This window comes from Amphibalanus amphitrite, unplaced genomic scaffold (assembly GCF_019059575.1).
Source record: "Amphibalanus amphitrite isolate SeventyFive unplaced genomic scaffold, NRLGWU_Aamphi_draft 001762F_arrow, whole genome shotgun sequence".
NCBI classification, from domain to species: domain Eukaryota; kingdom Metazoa; phylum Arthropoda; class Thecostraca; order Balanomorpha; family Balanidae; genus Amphibalanus; species Amphibalanus amphitrite.
Window position 1 is genome coordinate 86,005 of NW_024883255.1, and position 6,058 is coordinate 92,062.

Genomic DNA, 6,058 nt, shown 5'->3' on the forward strand with positions numbered 1-6,058 from the left:
TTGGTGTGCACTGTGCAACCCCCCCCCCCCCCCACGCACACACCGACTCGCTCGCGGAGCATGGTCGGTGGGTCGCAGCGCTGCTCATCAGTCGGTCTCGCCTGCTGGCTGCCAGTTGGCCGCCGCCGGTTCCGGGTTCCTGGCTCATGATTCAGCCATAGCTCGGCTAGCTAGAATCGGCTAGCTCCAGTACGGCCTATGATCTCTTTTAGATGCATGTATTCAGTTGTCAATAATGATCCGCAGACTGGCTGAATGGTCTCGTGCCAGTGGCGGACACTGATATGCAGAGCAGGGCGCTTCAGTTCGCCTTTCACTGGCCAGTCTAAGACGTAGGAGCTCCAAAAACGGCTCGACCACACTATGGAGCGCTCCATAGTTGGCCGCTGGGGCCTTCCCAGCCGCACCCCTATCCTGATGCTCCAGCCCGTCCGTACCCTTCTCCGAGCTCCTGTTCTCTGTCTTCGACGGCCGACCGCCCGGGGCAAGGTCCTCAGCTCCGCCTCAGAGAATTGATCGACGATCCGATGGACCGGCACGACGCAGTTGGAGGAAACGAAATGGATTATCGGGACCCGCCGACCAACACAGGGTGGTCGCCATCACATGTCTTTCATGATTAACTATACCAAGAAGAAAATTTTCCACGCGAGAAACACAACATTTTGTCAATGTAGAGCGGTAGGGGCAAATCACCCTTTCCTTGCGTGCCCTTCCTGGATCCGAAAACTTGGCATGGAGAGTAAGCATATAATTGTTACGAGGGCATTTACCTACCTATACAGGCGGAGCTTCCTATTCACTTGGAGGGGCGGCTGCCCCACCAACTTGCCAGTTTGCCCCACCAATAGGCGTTTTGCCCCACCAATAGGCGTTTTGCTGCACCAACTTAAGCCGATTGCAGGACTTTACTGCTTAGCAAACCAATGTTTTTGCATTGAAGAGCTTTGAAATGTCTGTAATGCAAAATAATATCTCTGTAATGATAGGAATTTATTTATTGTTGTATTTTATCTAACTTAACAAATGGATATTGTAGATATCACAACTTTTTGCCCCACCAACTTTCCTGGAAAAGCTCCACCCATGTTAATAATACATGTGGTATTTAGTGCTTAGCTTTAGGTACCCATATTCCACATGACAGAAGAGAAGAGTCCATGCGGGCAGTTATGAGGGTATTTTCGTAACTTTTGTTCATTTTAATAAGAATATGGGGCATCTGTACAAACTACGAGTTACGTACGGGTACGATACATATCAAGCTGAGACGACAGAAAAATTTAACCCGCGTCCCGCTGTGCTTCATCCATACGCTCCCTGCTGGCGGAGGCATATTCTCCCCCTTCCCCTGTCTAACTTCCGAACCGATGGTCGTAGAAAGCTGGGGAAAAAACGGCAATCGAAAGCTCTCTCTTTGATGTCATTTTTATTTTTGCTTACGCATGTCAGCGGTCAGGTCAATGATGCAAAATGCCAATATCTACATTATCGGCTTTGGAGCTCAGTTGGCGAAGAATGGACTGGGACTAATGACCCAAAACGCATTCTTAGACTACCAAGACAAGATGCGTTGCATACAAGGCCATACAAAGGTCAAGGTAAGGTCAGGTCACCGCAAACGAAATATAGAAAAAGTCATGTGCGACATATGTTTTATGGGTCTGTTTATTCGTAGAATTCAATGGGCACACTCAATTAGTGACATGGACCACAATTGGATGAATTTAAGGTCAAGTTCAGGTCAAGTGAGGTCAAATTTTGAAGTTGCTTGAACTAGAAAGGTGTCCATCTGATGCAGTTTTTCACAATGAATCGAATGGAGCTTTTTTGTACTCGAGTCGTAAAAGGTATAGACCTTCCAAAAATTACGTTTTTTTACGTTTAATGCGTCGTGACGTCGTACCCAAACATTTAAATAACTACTACAGTTTTTAACTGATTCCTCTTAAAAATGAATTGTAGGTCACAGAAACTACCTCTCTAACACATAATCCGTTTTTTGTTAAACTCAATTTTTTTTTAAAGAAAAAATTGGGTCAATATCAAACACTTTCAAAAAACGAGGCAATAATTTGAAATACAATAGAGACTAGTAAAACTCACACTAAGCAGCTCGACTGGAACGGACATTAAGGCCAAGTGGCCCAACTAAATTCTGTACTTCTAAGTAAGTAAGTAGACTTACACTGTAGGGGAAGTTGGGGCAATGCCGAAGTTGGGGCAAAGCCGAAATTCGAGATATTTCTAAAACCGTACGACATGGATGCCACGCCTCAGTGTCCAGTGATGCTCTGAAGCTTAAGTGACTACAATTATCGCATGTTTGTTACGAGTCGTCATTTGGAATACTTCGGCTGTGAGGGCGCCAAAAGCGTTTTCAAGGTACGTTTCCCTTGTACTACATGCGCCTTTGAAGCTGCATTTCTTACTCATTATGCTACTGTTTGTCTGGCCAATTCGGTCAAGTAATCTTCAGCATGTCTTTGCATAAGTGTGCTGCCTATTTGAAATTTATACAGCACGTTTAAAAGTTATGGGCCTGCAAATGAAAGTATGGCTGGCGCCTGGCTGGGGTAATGCCGAAAACGTGCAATTACGGCACGCACGTTAAAGCACGCTACGTGGACTTTACTGCTGTAGAATAGCAACGCGTATTTTTAGTTAAACAAATTACAAATTACACTTTCAGCCGGCACAACGGCCTGTTACCTATAAGGAATGATTTACCTGGCATTTTCTTATTATATCACACAATTATAACTTCCAGTGTGCACCAAGCGTCCTCAAGCTCTTAAAACGCGTGTCAGCTTTGATGAATTTTGGACAGGATGGCTGAAGACATCAGTCAGGTGAGGCAGCTGGTTCATTCATTGCAGCAGCAGAACGGCTGTCAACCTGAACGCTCTTCAGCGTGTCATGCCCAGTACCCAGCAGAGGCTGACACACAGCAGCTACTGACAGCTGAGGACTTATCTCGCCAACACCGGACGACCGCTGGAGAACGGCACGCCGGTCGCCAGCCCGCTAATGCAGGGACGTCTTTGCTGGTGATCGGTGACTCCAACGTGAGGCGCCTCGAGGGAATGAGTGAACGCGGCCCCAGTAAACCCGCTTTTCACTCCATCTCAGGTGCCACTACCGAGCACGTGAGACAGGACATCAGCCAGGCCATACGCAAATGTGGTGCTAAACGGGTTGTTATACATGCTGGGACTAATGACGTAACTCGCAAAGGATCCGAACTGGTCGCAAAGGACATATTCAGTTTAGCTGACCAAACTAAGCGTAGGGATGGTGTAAGCGATGTGTTTATATGTAGTATAATCCCAAGAAAGGACACCGGATCCTTCATCTACAGCAGATCTGAGAGCGTCAACAATAGGCTGCGCACTCTCTGCTCACAGAGTCCTGACATCAAATTTATTGACTTGCGGCAGGCTCTGCACAGCTGTAGATTCAGCGGATTAGCGAGAGACGCAGTTCACTACAATAGGGAGGGTGCCACGCAGACCCTCAGATCGATCTTACAGTTGACAGGAAATACTTTTTTATAGGGTCTGAGCACCGAAGACCCAAACATAGTGTAGTTAATGAGCCAGCCAAGGAATCGTCAGGTTCCCCAGTCCCCGCGTCTCGTACCTCGCCTTCCTTGCCATCAGTAGCCGCTGCCTTGGTCTCGAGTCCATGTAGAGTGCTGGGTACCAGCATCAGCCATAGTCGCGTGCCGTCATCAAAATACGTCTTATCAGTAGGTAACCTGAACGTAAGATCTTTGACACCCTCATCAGATATTGTGTCAGATTATGTTAAGCGTCACCACATTGATGTGTTGTGCCTTACAGAGACTTGGCTAAGGAGGGGTGAGCCTGATGTACCCATTGCCAGTATGAAGTTGGCCAGTAGAGTCGATAGGTCGAGGAAGAAGGGTGGCGGTGTAGCCATCTACTGCCGCAATGACCTTACGTTCTCGAAACTCTCTAGCCCGGCTCTTCATGGCTCCAGCCGGCTTGAGTTAACTTGGATAAATGTACAGTGTGGCCATAACCGAGCACTGGCCATAGGTTGTGTCTATAGACCGCCCAAGTACGATGGCATTAAATTAGATTTTGAGACGCTAGAGCTATCGATTCAAAAGCTCTTATCGGCAGGTAAATGTGTTGTATTGTGTGGCGACTTAAACTGTGATCTGCTTCAACCAAACCTTCCCCACGTTCGATCACTGCTTTCTGTCATCGGCAATACTGGACTGCAACAGTGCGTCAGCCACCCGACCCGCATTACAAGCTCTAGTTCCACCCTCATTGACATAGTTCTTGTTAGTGATTCTTCTATTGTGACAGAATGCTCTTCGCTAGACTGTATTGCATCCGATCATAACTTAGTTATAGCAAAAATTAAAGTAAGGAGAACTAAAGTGAAACCCAAAGCAATAACATTCCGCAACTGGAAAAATATCGATTTTGAGTCATTTTCTAGAGATTTACGGACGATTTCCTGGTCACAAATAGGTGATGATATCTTGATGAGGCATGGAAAGGGTGGACAGACTCTGTAACTCCTGTCATCGATCGTCATGCCCCATTCATTACTATTTCACTTAAACATAAATCTGGTTTTGGTATTTCAGCTGAAACAAGACAGCTTATCCGTTCAGCAACTATTCAGCTGCGTGTGTCTCGTGTCTCTGGTTCCCCAGCTGACATTGCTCTTTATAAGCGCATGCGCCGGCAGGTAAGGAGTGCCATCTCCTCAGAGCGACGTTTAAAATTTGAGTCCAGTATCACAACTCATTCATCCAGCAGAGATACGTGGGATCTGATAAATTCGACCTTGGGTAGGTCAAAGGCCACTCAGGTCCTAGATAAGCATACAGCACAGTCATTTAATGACTTCTTCTGTTCGTTAGGGTCTAATTCATCCACCAGTGCTAATGTTGTTGGGAATAGGAATGACACTGACGTTGTTTCTGGTCCAACTAGAGTTTTATCCACCAAATTTGATCTTCGTCCAGCAACGCTGGCCGAACTTCGTTCTGTAGTGCGTTCGCTCAAAATGCATTCATCAGCTGGTCCCGATAAGCTGCCTACATTTTTATTTAAGTCTTTCTCAGGCAGGCAGCTTCTGCCGCTTTTGCGTATTTTGAACGCCTCCATCAACAGCGGTACCATACCACTGTGTTGGAAAACTGCAGAAGTTGTCCCTATTTTTAAGGGTAAAGGTGACCCCAGGGATGCGACTAATTACAGACCGATTTCTCTGTTAAACGTTGTGTCTAAGATTCTTGAAAGAGTTGTTTCACTTCAGCTTAAGACATATTTAGAAGACTGTTGTCTGTTATCGGACGAGCAGTTTGGATTCCGACCTGGTCATTCCGTAAACCATGCTCTCATTGCGTTGACAGAGTCAATTCGGTCCACCATCGATAGCGGCAAAATATGTATCTTGGTGTCATTAGATCTGAGCAGAGCCTTTGATTCTGTTGATCACAGTATATTGCTTCAAAAACTTTCTCATTACGGAATTGAACACCCCTGGTTTGAGAGCTACCTTGCTGAGAGATGTCAGTATGTTCGAGGCTGTGATGATTTTAGAGGCAAGGTCTCATCAGGTGTTCCGCAAGGCAGTGTCTTGGGCCCGACGTTGTTCAATTTGTTTGTCAATGATATGACTTCTGTTGCCAATAACTTGGGCTCCCTAGTCCAATACGCAGATGATACTCAGATAATTGTTTCAGGTAAACCTCAAGACATTGATGACATTATAAATCGTCTTCAAACATTGCTGAACAGGCTTCGTGTATGGTTCTCTCGAAATCGCCTGACGATCAATGTCAGTAAATCACAAGTAGCTGTTTTTGGCTCTAAAACTATTTTGAGGCGAATCAACTTGCGGAGCATTACTATCTTTGATGCTGTGATACCCGTCAAAAGTACATTGGTGAGTCTAGGCGTGACAATAGACAGTTGTTTCACCTGGAGCAGTCATATTGACAGCGTCGTAGGCCGATGTATAGGCATGTTAATCCGCCTAAGTCACCTTCGTCATGTGTTACCTC